Here is a 16,539-nt window from a genome sequence, read left to right as displayed (position 1 = left end):
AAGAAATCCATTACTTCATTCATTTGCTTTGCTTGCCTTCTTGGCTGCTGCCTACGAAAGGCGGCTGAGCTTTGTCCTGGACTTATGACATGTTATGATATATGGCTACAATTATTGTGATATTATACTGTGAAGTGGTTTTGCTCTTGTAATCAAGCAAAATTCTTTACTCCCCCCAAATGTTCTTTTGTAAATTGAAACCAGTAGGTTCCCCAACCCTTCCTTCTGAGCTGCTGCTTGTACCAAGAAAGAAAAAAAGCCTGCAACTAATAATGATTTAATTTACACAGGAACTTGCAATAATTTAACTCACATCAGGTTAATTTGAAAGTGATTAATGGCAGCATTTATGGGACTGGAAATTTTTAATAATGCTTTACTTGTGAATTTATGGCATTCATGTTCCAGACCGTGGGCTGCTTTTTTGTGTTCATCGCCTATCTCCCCCATCCCCACGCATGATGTGCATCCCTCCCTTTCCGATCCTCCTGTGTGGCACAGGTTGAGGAAAAAGGGAAAGATTTTCAATGCCTATTTTCTGTCTCAGAAGGAGGGGCTAAAAATTAGTACAAACTTGCTCAGACGGGGGCTTCTTGCCCTGGAATGGTTGCAGCCCTATCGATCATTTTTTAACAATACTTGGAGGGATCGTGGGCTCCTTTGATACGCTTGATCACCGTGCTAATACATTCTGAGCTGGCCAGCATACAATGAACTTTCTACCAAGGATTTGCCTTGGTAGTTTCATATCACTGTGCTGGCTCAAATGTGGTTGGGAATGTAGAGTAACAATACTTTCCAAACAGAGAAACACATTTCAAAGGATTAAATCTGCAGCCAATAGATCAAAGATTTGTCATCAACATGCCCTATTCCCAAGGCCTGAGAAGTAACTTTAAGTTGGTTTTTCTCTTTAACCTCCCCAAACTGGGGGATAGGGAGAGCCCTGCTTGTCTCAGAATCTTCATGTGCAAGTGGACACACATGTACGATACCAAGTAATTGCCGCTTACCACCACCACCACATTCGAATGATATCCTTTTGTTGAATAGCATTGTAGAGAATTTCAGTATAAAATTGTGAGTAACAATTGAGGAAGCAACTTTTTGTTTCAGAGACAGTTGGGAACAAAGGTGAGCTAGAGGCCTCCACATCCTTCTACTCTTAATCAGTGGCGGGCACTGAACTTAATCCAGAGCCTGCTTAGTTTCTGCAGATCATTATATATGGTCGTGAGAAGCAGAAGTCAATATCAAAAAAAGGAAAAAAAGAAAAAAGATATTTTATGAGAGTGAAAAGCATACTTCTCTTTTTCATGTTTAATATTTACTTTATCTTTACCTCTCATATGTAGGCAAAATTAATAATCTTTAATTAAAAACTCCCTCCAAAATGCATTAGCTAAATTGAGCTGTGTCTGTGATAGAGGAGTTAGTAAAATGATGCTTCCTTGAAAAGGTATCTCCTCCAGACCAGAGAAGCAAAACTCAACTTCAAAATTCTGATCAATGTGACTTGTTAGTTACCATTTTCACATGTGTATGAGCAATGAAACACCATTGTTCAGGTGTTAGGAACTCTCAATTGAAAGTAGGCCTTGTGAAGAGGCGGAAAGAGGTATGAGAGATGCATTCAAGCTTCAGCTCTTCCACCAAACATTTTGAGCCTTGAGTCCTGTCACTTCTATGCAAGTCAATTTTTCCATCTCTAAGCATTACCTACATTAAGAATTCTTACGGAAATCAAATGATGCAATATATGCTAAAGACTTCTGAAAAAAACCATAATGTACTCCATGTATTTAGAAGTTTGAACACTATCTTGGCTATATGCTAAGATGAACTCTATTTCACAGTGTATGAACTTTGGTTTCTTAATCTCTCTTAGCCCGAGTTTCTGGTTCAGGAAACTAGGCATGATAACTACTTCACTCAAAGGGTATTGTGAAGCCTGGAAATAATATGTACCAAGATTCTGGCCTAGTACTTGGCACATAATATGGGGCTCGACAAATGATAAATGGATAAAAAATGTGCTTGAAAATGAAGGTTAGAAATAATAGTTGGCAAGTACCTAGTCCAGTTCTAGACACATAGTAAGTGCACAATAAATTCTACATGGGATGATAATGATAGTGATGATAACCATAATACTGTTCTATTGATAATGATGATGACAAAGATGTCAATGATAACAGAGAAGAAATGCTGTACATGATAGCTGGGAAATTTTTGCTAGAAATAGCATAATAGGATCAAAAGACTCCACTGTATTTGAGTTTAAAAACTGATTCCACTTTTTAGTCATATTTTGAGCTTGAGCAAGTTATTAACTTCTCTGAGCCTAGATTTTCTCATCTGTATAAATTTTGATGCTGCTTAAAGAAGCTGTTACTAAAGCATGTGATCCAATTACTGACATTACTATCTTCTAGATATATATATATATTAGCCCCTTTCCCTTCCTTTTGCCATCAGCATTCATATCCAGAACAGCTTGTTTTTTCTCATTTGCTTTAAGTTTTGAACATTGGGATGCTCATTTTCTACTTTTTGAAGAGGAAATTGCTTTATATAATATACACTCACATTCCATTGGTCAGAGCTAGTTATACGAGACTAGTTATATGCAAAGAGAGTAGCAGAAGCAAGGCTCTTTGCTGAGAAGTTACTTCCTAGCAACAAAAAAAGGTCTATAGATGAGGAGTCTATAGTAGAAGCTAGTCATGTTTGACAAAGTCAGCGTCTCTGGCCTTCAATTATCCATGCTCTTCTTCTCAAACACAGTACACACTTTCCATTTCCCCAAGGGAGACAACACAACAGCCACTCCAAACTCTCTATCCAATTCAAAGTCCAGGATCTCTAGGAGTTTACTTTCATGTCTAGGCCTGTTTTCTCAAGGTCCAGTGGCCTAACATCTAAAAGAACAAGCTATTCACAATTGTTCATGGGTTTACCATTAAACAAGACACTCACAATGAAACTTTTTTTTTAAAGGGAAGTTTTTGGCCATAGCAACTGTGAAGACCCCCTACCATGAAGATAAGGAAGTTCCTTTAAATAGTCCAGGATTCTTGGATATATTTGTTCTTCATTGTTCTCTGTGACCTTGGACTCAGAACTATCTGAAGTGTTTCCTCATCTATTTTCCTCCATGGTCATATTTGAAATAGGAATTGGGACAAATGCACAACTTGGAGACTATACAATTTCTGCAGCCTGTTTCTTATACAAATTTTGTGGGATATCAAGTTGTTTTAAAGCTTGATTAGTCAAAGGGGATTTTTTAAATATAGGACTCATGGTCTCTCTGGCAATACTTTTTCTTCCACAATTTAGTAGAACTCTGATCCATGTCCTTGCAGAGAATTTCATATTCCAGTAATCCCTGACAATGTTGAACTTTACTTGAGACCTGCGCTCCTGAAAAACAATGATGGTTAAAAAATCCACTTCTGTGTTCTGAGAAACAGCCTACTGCAAAGAACCACTCTTCCCCTTATGACTTAGATAAGATGCACATATATGAGATTTGGCATAGACCTTCCAAATTCTCATCTTATCTCATAATGATTAGCTGAATTGTTTGTTCCCATTGACCAATCTGAACAAAATGCCTGTTAACTTGACTTGACCAAAGCTCAGTCAGGCTTCTTTCCTTATTCTAGGTCCTTAAACTTTGTCTTGCCCCTAAGTTTAAGCAAACACTGACATGCAGAATGACTCTCCTTAGTGACCTCTTCTGAGAATCAGCTGACTGCAGAGAAAAACAATTTTTTTTTTTTGCTCAACTTTCAATCGTGCCATTTGCTCATTCTGCACCCACTTCTTCCTAGTCTTGTTCACTGTTTCCTATAAAAGTGAAGCTTCATGAACTTGAATCTTTATATCTCTCCCAAGACTGGGGAATTTTTCAGCCATTATTTCTTTAAATAATCTTTCTGAATTTTTTCCCTTCTCTTCTTCTGGAGCTCCCCTAATGTGTAAATTCTTTCACTTGAAGATATTCCGTAAATCACATAGATTTTCTTCACTCTTTTTTATTCCTTTTCTTTGTTCCTCTGACTGGTTTATTTCAAATAACTTATTTTCAAGTTCACAGATACATTCTGCTTCTTATCCAAGTCTTGATTCAATTTAAGCTGATTTTTTATTTCATTCATTGAATCCTTCAGCTCCAGAATTTCTGTTTAATTCCTTTTTATTACTTCTATCTGTTAAACTTCCCTTTTTGTTCTTGTATTGTTTTACTGATTTTGTTGAGTCACCTTTTATGTTTTCTTGTAGCTCACTGAGTTTCCTTAAAACAACTATTTTGAATTTCATCTTTGACTTATTATAGATCTCCACTTCTTTGGGGTCAGTTACTGAAAAATTATTGTGTTCTTTGGTGGTGCTAGGTTTCTGTGATTTTTGTGTGTGTGTTCCTTGAAATCTTGCATTGCTGTCTTTACACTTAAAGAAGCAGTTACCTCCTCCAGTCTTCTTTACTGATTGGCTTCAAGAGAGAAATATCTTTACCTCCCAGCTCTGCTGGAGATTCTGAGGCTCTCCGAGACCTTTTCTGTGGATACTCCCGCTGCACACTTCTTGTTTCCTCTTGGGGAGGGGAGGGTCCTTAAGATTGTATGTCTTCTCTTGATCCTGCAAAGCCAGGGCATATGCTGAGAGCCTCCCACTTGCTTTCTGTAAGATGGTGGTGAATACTCAAGTTTGTGTGCTTTCTCCCAATTCCAAAGAATTGAGCCAGCTTTCTGTGCATGCTCACTAGCTGTCTCTAAAAGCTCACATTCATTGACTCTGGGGCATTCACAGGGAGGTGGCTATGGGGGGTGTGTTTGCAAAGGGTGAGGTGTGCCGAACATTGGGAGTGCCTGTGGGCCATTTGACTGGGTCTGCTGATGAGGCATCCCCAGAGGCTGATGGGCAGGCTCCCTGAATAGAATCCAAAGTAGTTACTAGGATCTTTATATCTAGTACATGTGCCGGCAAAGCAAGAATGGATCCACATATCTTGATGCGTTCTAGGCCCTGGCTGCTGTGCTCCTAGTCTCTTTTCACCTCTCAGTCATGTAGATCACTTTAGTATTCTGAATGAGATGAGAAATAATTGAGTCTCTTTGGCAGCATCCCACACAGCTGGAGAAGCCAGGTGCTCACTTACACACTATCGTTTTCCCTTATAGGAGAAATCATGGGCCAAGACATCTCCCTTGGCACTGAGCTGTGACACCTTGGGGGGAAGGGGGTATGAGTAAAGTAAAACTGTTCTTTTTATCCTCTTCAATCTCATCTCAGATGAGATTGTATTTAATCTCAGATTTTTTCCTCCAGTACTGTGCTAGAACATCTCCGCTGGACTCTTGGACTCTCATAAGGTACTCTTGTGTGGGTGTGATTGTCAAAATCAGCATCCTTTGTGGAGAAGAGAATAAAAACTTTTATTCCAGCATGTTGCTTACATCACTCTCCAGAAGCCTACTTTCTTAATCTGATCTTGGCCAACTAAGAGGTGTAACTGACCTTGGTAGTTCCGGACAAACTTAAAACCTCATATCTGTCAATGTCCAGTTCTTTTATGAATCTGAGATTGAACCATCCACCAGGTGTCACATTAAGCTCCTAAATACTTCCCACAAACTGCCCCTAAAATGAAAAATGAAATGGCAGAAGAGGATTACAGTGATGTGGTAGCATGAACAACCTCGTAACTTATAGGCGAGACCGAGAAAAAGTTCTTGGAATATTTGCACACACACACACACACACACATACACATATATATGCTTATACATGAACATATATGTGTCTACACATGTACATATACATAAAAATGAGGAGAAAAGTATTAATAAGCCATTTACTTCAAAAAATTATTTGAGCTACTTAAAAATAATATAGATGAGAATAAAATCTTAAGAAACTTGTAATAAAGCAAAGATGAGGGTGAAAATACAAATATCTAAAATCAAGGATTAAGAAAACGTATTTAGCTTTGAGCTCTCTGAAAAGCATAAACAAAGGGGGAATAGTTTAACTGTATAATAAGAGTAAGCATTATATGTAACAGAAAGAAAAAATAAATCAGAATCTATAACTGCAATTCCTTTTGAAAAAAGTGAAACTCTGATGAAGGATTGAAGGCCTTTTGTTTTATATTACACATTGATAGGTTGCGACATTTATGTTATAGAATAAGAGATGTGAGAAGCTTGTTTCTCCCCATAGCAGAGAATAACTTGGAGCTCAAGAAGCAACCTGGAGTGGATGGGTGAGACAATAAGCTTACAGAAGACTTTGTCGACATAATAGAACCATCTCCATGACCTTCAAAATTTTGAATAAAAGTTAAACTCATGAAAAGCTTTTGTTTTTTGAAGGATCCAGTGAAAGTGTATTATTATTTGTGATCGTGTAGAGTATAAGAGAGAAAATATTAAGAATGTAAGAATTGCATGTAGAAATACAACAAAAACATATACTAGAAATATCCACAATTATGGAGAAGACCTTTAAATTTTCTATGGCTTGGAATATTATGATTAAAGAATTATACATCTTCATTATAGGGGAAAATGATAACTTGGTCAAACTGGTTTAAGAAGAGAGATAATTTTTATAAAATTCTTTATATTTTCAAATAAACTAAAATGTATATGATACATTGTGACTTTGAAAATAAAACCTCGACACTTTGAAAACTTCTAATATTAAGTCATTCCTTATAATTACCTTCACTAGAAGTCAATTATATTAACTTTTAATTATAACTTTGAAAATTTAACACTATAAAGGATCTAGAGAATATTGCTCAGTCTATGGCCATGCTACTCTGAACAAGCCTGATCTTGTCTGCTCTCAGAGATTAAGCAAGGTCGGGCCTGGTTACTACTTGGATGGGAGACCACCTAGGAAGACCAGGTGCTGTAGGAGTAAAAGATAAAAATAAAAAAAATAAGGCATTGTAAGCTGATAAGGTCTTTGCAATCTGTGAGATCAATCAAAGGTTGCCTTGCCTAAAAAAAATAAATAAATAATAATAATAATAAAAAGAATATTGTTCAGACATACACAACTTCAGGGTTCACTCTTGATAAAGAAAGAGTATATTTCTAAACCCACCATGAACCACTGTGATATATGAATACATTCTTTTTTTTTTTTAATCTAAGGGCTGGGATTATGAAGTTGAAAGACTGTGTAACTGAAAAAGTTTTATTAAAAGGAAAAATTTCTAACCTTACCCATAATTATAGAGTTCAGGCACTCTTTCCAAAAACAGAAAAAAAGTCCATTGATAGAAATACTTGAAATCAACAATAAAAAAATCAACACAGCAAATAGCAATTTAAAGAAAAAAAACATTTAATATAATGGATTTTAGGGTAAAAAAACAAAAACCTAAAACCAACAGAGAGATGAAGAATAGCTCTGTAAATAGTAATCACAGCCGTAAACTAAAGGTAGAGGTTTGCATGTAAACCATTCTGAAAAACTCATCAGTCATCTCTATCATTATATCTCATGAGGCTCTGCCTCAGAAAGGCAATAGCGCATACTATTTGAAACACAGGAAATTAATGATTATAAGGTCCATGGTTTCTGCAGTTCCAGGTTAGCATCATTATCCCAATTTTTAATATACACATTTTTAATGAGTTTTGCATTTTCTTCAATTTTCTTTGGGCAGATATATTTCAACTCCATATAATTTAATAGAGAAATTGTGTTAGAATAATATAGAAATAAAAGGTGCCCCTTCATTTTCTTTTTTTATATTTTTTATTTCCCTAAGGGAAAAACAAAGTATAAGAAATAGTAAAATGAAACTTTACTAAAAAATATAATGCAATGTTTTTATATTGCTATTATTGGAGGGCAGGCCCCAAATCTACCATATAAAGTTCTCTCTATCACTCAAAAATGCTGAGACTTCAGGGTGCATACTAGAAAGTTTCCTTAATTTTCCTAAGGTATTTTACTTTTAACTCCGAGATCAGTTGCTAGATTTTTAAGGCAGCTCAGGTATGGGCAGATAGATTTACTTCAGGTATGGAATATATCTAATACATATTTTATAGAAATATATTTTATGCCTGTATGTTTCAGGCTTTCTAATCTCATCCATTCTAAAACACTTTAGTACCTCGTTTCACAAAATAACAAAATGTCCAAAATATCCCCACATTTCATGCTTCTAAACCATATCATGCAGGGCGCTAGACTGTCTTTTAACCCTGAAATTAACAGAAACATCCATTAACATGTCATATGCCCCTGCTATGCACCTCTGAAAATGTGGTCATTAGATTCTTAGTATTTGGAGCCTACGAAATGTTTCACCTCTTCAGGGTTGCACCTCACCCTCACCATAATTTGGAAATAAGGGAATGAAAGTGTTCTCCGAGCACTGAAAAAGCAAAATAAACAAAAATTAGATTAGACCCCATCAAAAATGCATAGCCATATTTGTGCAAAAGCCCACCTGAGTGGTTGAGAGGGGAGCAGAAAGCAGACCCAGGCAGAACTGCTGTGAGTTCAGGCCCCACCTCTTAAGGTGTGTGCACTTGAGCAACTTAATCTACTTGTGCCTGTTTATTCAGCTTTAAAATGGAGATAAAAATAATAGTATGTATATCATGAGGTTGTTTTAAAGCTACATTAGTTAATACATGCAAACTACTTTCAGGAGTGCCTGGCACAAAATAAGTGCTAAAATATCTTTTTTCCTCATTTATTGTTATCATCACCATCATGATCATTATTTCTGGACAGGAAGACCAGCTTATAACCAGATTGGATGTAGCAATATATCTAAAGAAATAATGTTTGTTGGTTTGGGGGATGAAAGTTGTTGGTTAAAATAAATAGATCCCTAGGAGAAGGATCTATATTCTAGGAGTAGAACAAATCCAAGAAGTCTACAAAGAAGGCCAGACTATGACAAATGGACTAATCTATTGCCATTCCATGAGGCATTTTAGAACAAAACTATAGACAGTCCACTGTGGCCCCACTCTCACAAAATGCCATTGAATATTCTTTTTACTCCCTGGATTTTTTTCTACGCAGGCAACTGAGAAAAACAGGTTACCCCACTGACTATTATTCTTTGTTTTTTACAAATGGGAACAAATTTATTTTTAGATAATAAAAAAAAAATACATATATTTGTTTTTCTTATAATGAAACAGTGTAGAGTGCAATTTTGTTTGAAGAAACAAAATTTCTTACAGTTGCATTTTTGATGCTGCCCTTTCAAAAAATTATTTACCTTTCTCCCACTTACTGGTGGTACCAGATCTTTGTTACTGGTTTTAATAACGCCAGTCTGGTTCAGTTAATCCTAGCTGTTAAAGCAGAGGTGCTAAATATCTTATTATTACATTATTATTATTATTATTATTATTATTATTATTATTATTATACTGAAAAAACTTAGCATAGCAAAACAGGGTGAGTGGAGAAGTCAGACAGATCTTGCATGGGAATCTGTTCTTTTGCTTCTGATATGCTTCAAACAAGTTCTTTAATCCCTTTGATTCTCAGTTTTCTCATCTGTAAAACAAAAGCATTACATATCTTATAAAATTAAAACAATAAAGAAAATACTGTAAGTAAAATTATTGACACATTGCCAGTCCTCGATAAATATGTGCTTCATTTTGCCTCCCTTTCTGAAAACCAAAAACCACAAATATACTTATAAATTCTCCCAGTATGCCCCGGTTAACTACATTTCTCTCTTTTCACCTGGTTCTGTCTTTTCAGTTTTTACTTTATATTTAAGTTGACACTTAAACAAACAAACAAACAAACAAAATGCCAATTAAAGAAACCAAACTGATATTTATGGAAAACTTATCTCATTCACAGTATGGCATTGATAACCATAAAATCAATCTTGTGAGGCCGGTATTATTATCCTATGGTACAGATGATAAGATCAAAGCTTAAAGTAACTCACCTGACGTACTTAAGTGTTGAAGCAGGGATTTAAACTCCTATTCTACCTGACTCCAAAAGTTATGACTTGGTAGGCTTTCTCCATGAGTTCCGAACTGTCTTTTGAAGGTAAATGGCACTTTCTCTCTCTATTTAACTTATATCAAGTATTGCAGTGCTTGCAATGAGATAGGTATTATTCTAACTTTCTGTAATATAGCAATGAACCAGAGATTTATAATGAAATGAGACTTATAGACATTGGGGGAAGAAGGAGATCAGACAAAAAGAAAATAAATTTATAACATTTCTAGGGGTACTAAATGTTATGAAAAACGAAAGAACAATAAAAATTTAAGACAAATGGTGGAGAGAGTGCTCTATTTTATAGAGTGGCCAGGTAAAGGGTCTCTAATGAGGTTTCTTCCTAGTAGAGACAAGTAGAAAATGAGGGAACAGCCATGACAACATCCAGCAGAGGAGTTTTCCATGTAGAGTATGTGCGAAGGCTTTGCTGCAGATATATAACTGTTATGTCTGAGGAACCGAAATGAGGCCAGCGTAGTTTAAGTAGATTTCCAAAAAAGGAGAGAGTGGAAAGTGATGAGGTCAGAGTTAGTGTCGACTGAGATTATTTAGGCTGTGTAGATCATATTAAGAACTATGGATTTTTCTTCAAGTGAGATAGAAAGTCATTAGAGAATTTGATGAGAGGAATTATATGATCTGGCTTGAGTTTCGGTGGTTTATTTTGGCTGATGAGAAGAGCAAATTGTGTAAGGGACAAGAACAAAGGCATAGAGACTAGTAATTATTGCAATACCCCAGGTAAGATTATTTTCTTCAGTTCATCTTCAGAACATCATTCTCTTCTTTTACTTCTTAATTCAACCAAATTTTACACTTCTTATTTTCTCTGATACCTCCAGCCTCTAAACATTGGAGTGTCTAATAAATATCAAGACTTTAATTATAAAATATGGAAATTAATATAGTGTAACACTGATGTAAAGTCTTACATCTGGGACAGTGCGATGGCCCCACATATACACAAAAGTAATACATGACAGAGACAGCATCACAAATTAGTGGAGAGAAGATTGACACTTCAGTAAATAATTCCAGGACAATTGCTTATATGTGTGAGAGAAAAAATAAATAATTCCTACCTCACGTCATTCATCAAACAAATACCAAGTGATTTAAACAATATTCTACAATACTGAAAAATTCTTAGAAAAATATAGGAGAATATCTTTAAGATGGCAAGGTAGGAAATATGCGCTTATATAAGACATACAAAGTTATAAACCATGAAAAAAAAAAAAACAATTTGTACTTCTATCAGATAATGCTTTCAAACCTTATCTCCCAAGTTAGCAAAAAGAGGCACTTGTCATTATTCTGGAACTTGGCAGATTTATCCACTGTGCAGGGGAATTGTAACAATAAAATATCTAGTTATGGGGCTTTTTTTGCTCATTGTCATTATATACAACAATTCAGATTGCCTTTTATCAAGGAAAAGGAAATTTTTCCCTATGGTCTAGCAATCAGATATATAAGTTCTACACCTGACATTTAAGCACTTTTGATTTTATCTATAAAATGTGGACAATAATGTATTTTCTACCTACTTTGTAAAATTAGAATCAAATAAGATTATGTAAGTTTAGATACTTTTGGATTTTTCAAGCATATAAAAAATACCGACTATTAAGTCAGATATAGACTAACAAAGTAGAGATCTAAGAATGCATTAAAATTTGCAATTTTTAAAATTTTCTTCTATGTAGCTTTTCTGGTTAGTTTTGACAAAAATGAGAAGTCTTGATTTATCAAATAAATAGGTTTTCTTCTGGATTTTATTCCATTCTACTAGAGTAGACTTGGGCAGTTAGTATCTTGACAGATATGCAATCTCTCTGGATAAAATTTAACCACAATAATTATTCACATTAAGCCTTAGATTTTGCAGGGGGGGGAAAAAAAACATAAGAGAGGCTTCTAAAATCTTAGACTTATGGGAGCCACAATTTTTCTCAATTGTGTTTTCTTTTTTTCTAAAGTATTCAAACTGCTTTGGAGGGGATATTGTTCTGTGTATTTGAGTGAGATAAATCACACATATAAGCAGATGATCCCTGAATACGGAATGCAGTTAGATGAACAACTACAAAGCAACTACATGTATATATATATATATACACACACACACATATACACATGTTGTATATATACATATATATGTATATGTGTGTGTGTCTATACAGTAGCTATATCTGAACAAACAAATCGACACTATAAAGAACTAAAGCATTTAGTAAGATGACTAGCAAAGCACATTCCACTTTTGTTATCACTGATATATTTTAGATAAAATTGTTGTGAGTGCTTGAATGATAATATAGAGATGGTAAGACAGAAAAGGAAGAAAACGGGGTTAGAGAGAAAGGAACTATTGAACTAAGTGTGGGTAACAATAAATAGAGTTTATAATATCTCAAAGGCATATCAAATTCAGGTTCCTTACATCCTTGTATTGTCATCTAGGTGGGTCCATTCTCTTGTGGCACCCAGCAGCAGAAATATAGTGTCATTGTTATGTCTAGATGAGAGCATAACAAAGTTATGTGTCCTGTGACTTTGAGTAGTAACTGGTACAAATTAATCTCAACAGCAAGATATAACAAAGAAAGTAATTTGTGATTCCAAAGAGAAAAGTTTGACATGGTTGGCACTAAACATTTCTTTCTCCCCCTGATCTTTATGAGTAGGATCCCAGTTTTGCTTTCAGAGAGCAAATGCCTGGTAAAAAGACTTAACTGCTCTTATAGCTAAGAGCAGTCATGTGACTCATACTGATCAATGAGCTGGAAATGGAAGTCTACTGAAGAATAAGCTATATATTTTATTTCACGCTAAAAAGGAAGACTTGACTGACTGCTCTTTGCCTTTTGCCGGTTATCTTTCCTCCTCTTTAGAGGATAGATGTCATGCAAAGGGTGGTAGAGCAGAGGGTTAGAAGGAAGCTAACCTTCTAACTAATATATTTTATAACTAAATGCTTACTAAATGCTTTAGTTATAAAATATATCAGTTAGAAGGTTAGAAGGATCATTGGTGACTTTCTCAGGCATCTGTCCCATTCCTGTACTCTACCTCCAGATTTTGAATAATGTGAGAACAAATTAAACCCCTATTTGATTAAGCCACCAGAGTTGGATTTTTGTTACATGCAACTGAACGAAATCTTATGTGACACAGCAGCCCATGAGTCATTATAAGTGAATGTTTCTCATTATCTTATATGTAGTATGGTATTCTAACCAGTGGAAATAATTTGGGGTAATATTAAATTACATGGTTAGAAAAGTATTTTCCAGTTATCATTTAGTCTTGATTACTTCAAGGAGAAAAGTCTCAACTTAGTGCAAGTATATCTTAAACAGCTCTCTAAAACTTCTTTATCCCTCTTGCAACAATCTAAGGTAGACTTAAGTCTAAGAGCTTTTGTTTAGCATTATTATCTAGCTAAAATTTAATAACACTGTTTTGTTTCCCTTAAGTTTAGCTTATAGTCACATTCTCACCATGGTACAGAACTACTGGTTTTCCATTCATGGAAATAAGAAAATTTCCTTATGAAAATAAATTTAAGTAAAAATGTGAATCGATTTAAAGAAAAATATTAAATAAATATGAACACAAGTGATACATTGAGGAATTTTTTTAAAAACGAATAGTATATACATGAGTAATGTTTGATAAATTGAGACTGTTAAATTAAATTCTGGTCTAGGCCTATAAGAATAATTGCAGATTCACTAACATTTTGGGCCATATTCTATTTGCCAGTTTAAAACAGCCTCAATGAAATTTAGCCTGTTGGTCAAATGTCCTAGTACTGAGAAATAACCAAATAAGGAACAAGTATATACAAAATTTTTTTCCTCTCACTTTACTTGTGGGAAGTAAACAGGATGCTTCAGGCCTGTTATACTTTTATCCTGATTCGGTTACCAAAATCTCAGCCCAAATGTCATCCTTTGCAATCCTAAAAAATATTCTAGAAAGTTTTCTAGACAGATGAGCAATCAATATTTGTATAATTTCATTTTTTTTGCAGAGGATAGCTATATAACTATTCTGTTGAGCTAAAATTGCAGCTTCACCATCTAGAGTCATTTATTCAATAACTTGAGAGTTATTAAAACGTATAGTGAATGCTGAATGTCAAGACTCTTAGCATCTCTTTGTTCACCTGTCTTCAGCAGCAAATTTGGCTGCTCATATAAATATTAATTGCTGTTGCAAGTTCCCTTTGTTTGAGAAATTTGAGGTTTCAGTTCTTGGGCATCATATTATAGAAAAAAAATCAGAGCATAGGTCAAATTGTGTAGGAAAATTCAAAACCAAAGCTCTGCTATTGTGGAAAAGAAAAGCTTAAAATTATGAATTACGGAGTCTCTGATTTCAATCTTTTACCAAATCTCCTCTGTATTCATTGCAATGCTCAAATAATTATCATAGTAAATTTCATATCAGAGGCCTTGAAAAACTGAAAAATTATATACACTTTGGATAATTTTATTGCAGAAGTAATTTCTCCATATATGAGCTATATGCTTCTTCCTCTTGGTAATTCTAGTCATCACACTTTAATATATATACATTAATTGCTTAATAATTATATATATAATATATATATATAATTATCCATAGTAGAGTTATAGGCATGGAGTAATAATGGGTTACTGTATAAGGCAAGAATATAAGAAAATAATTCAAAAGATAAGAGAATAATGTTGGAAATATTGCTTGGGTTTGAGGCACACAGGTTCCCCACAAGATGGGAATTATACAGAGTTTAGTTGATGAACCAATGATGTAATGCAAGAGCCAAGAGCATTTCCATGGCTTCAGAGACTTATCCAAAAAGGTACAATAGGAGACTAGATAAATCTTCCATGGGGGTTGGCTGCAGATTACATCTTAATTCTAAGTATTGGCCTTGAAATATCCAGTTGGGTGAAGAGTGCAATAAGGCAGGGAATATGGGTTGAGTGGAGATTCAGAAGTACCGTGACCTGCCCCCACTGGGATACCCAACCTTCACTGTGGGAATTGTACATTAAATATTAGGACTCAAGACCACAAATGGAGAAGAGCTCTTTGGCTCTAGACTGAACCCCACCATTTATGGCTGGGCTAATATACTCCAGGCTAGTGAGTATTCCTGGGCTATTCTTAATGAGTCCAACAAACCAAAGCACTCCATTACCTTGAAAGTCGAGTCACGTGGCAGGATCTGTAACAAGTGGGGATTTCGGTGCATGCATCTGAGAGATGGGTAGCTGGTATGGTGGTAAACAGTAAACACTGTCCTGGGGGAAAACACAGCTCAGCACAAAGCATTACTAGAAACCTAGGAGGAAGCGAAGTAATTTGAATGAGCACATTCAACAGAGAAATTGAAAAATGCTGAGAGTTTTTGCTCTTAGAGGCAGCTTACCATGTTTCTACTAGGCTTAGAGTGGCTCTTAGGCTAGGGTGCCCTAAAAATAAGGTACGAGTTGTAGCATTGCCTCTTCTGTACAATGAGTAGATAATACTCATTATCTACTTAGAGATAATATTGCCCTGCTACCTTTGAAACTGTTATAAAGTAAAAATGTAAATCAAACTTAGTTGGGTGTGCTTGTGTGAGCATGAATGTGAGGCTTAAAAGAAATATAATACAAATAAATAGATAAGAACAGCAGGTTTGTTTTTTTTTTTTTAAAGCCTTCATATTACATAAAAGAGTCATTGCTGAGTAAATGTGTTACTGCCAACTATTGGGATGCAAAGCCAGTTTTGACTATTTAAGCAATAATTGACACTGTCTTCAAAGCAATGAATGGCTCCCATGTTGAGACCACATATTGCTGTGTTTACTTAGAGGCTGAGTTGATGGTAGGCTTTATATTACATTCAAGAAAGAAATGAGTGTATCTGAAAGATGTTTCACACTAATATTGTCAACACAGAAAGAAATACTGGTTTCTGATGTGAAATTTGCAGGTTTAAGCTCTTTGTGAGGAAGTAGAGTTGTAAGTTTTAATTGAATAGTTAACTAGCATTAATCAATATATTTTGGAACTGATTCATTATATAGGAATTTGTTCAGATAAATGTTATAGGTAATGAGGGAGTGAAAAAACAATTTTTTTGTATTTGAAACAGAATGTCTTGACATTCAGATAGGTTCTCCTCTTCCTTTTGAGTTATAACCTACAAATTTTTAAATCTATAAAGTAATCAAATTTTTTATATTTAAGTTTTATGTGCTGAGGAATATGACCAGATCAATTATGTCTTCTGTTATTGAAACGTTTTACTTTTTGGAAAACTTTGTCCAAGAAGGTGAATAAACATGGCTGTACGGAGAAATCTGGGATACTTTTTACTGAGTGAAGTAGATAGGATTCTATATTTTAAGAGAAAAGATTGGACATTCCTATTGATCTATTGGACAGCTATCCAGCTGCAACTCAGTTTGTTCACTCTATTTTAGTTTTGTATCCATCTATGGAGCAGATTGAGTGC

The 16,539-nt window shown here is 34.9% G+C and overlaps 1 pseudogene; it reads left to right on the top strand.

Annotated features, from left to right (window-relative positions):
- The first annotated feature begins 6,817 nt into the window (after window positions 1–6,817).
- Window positions 6,818–6,936, top strand: LOC111732833 (annotated as a pseudogene).
- The last annotated feature ends 9,603 nt before the right edge of the window (window positions 6,937–16,539 follow it).

This window comes from Pteropus vampyrus, unplaced genomic scaffold (assembly GCF_000151845.1).
Source record: "Pteropus vampyrus isolate Shadow unplaced genomic scaffold, Pvam_2.0 Scaffold497, whole genome shotgun sequence".
NCBI classification, from domain to species: domain Eukaryota; kingdom Metazoa; phylum Chordata; class Mammalia; order Chiroptera; family Pteropodidae; genus Pteropus; species Pteropus vampyrus.
Note: the sequence above shows the minus strand (reverse complement) of the source record. Positions and strands in the feature narration are given on the sequence as shown.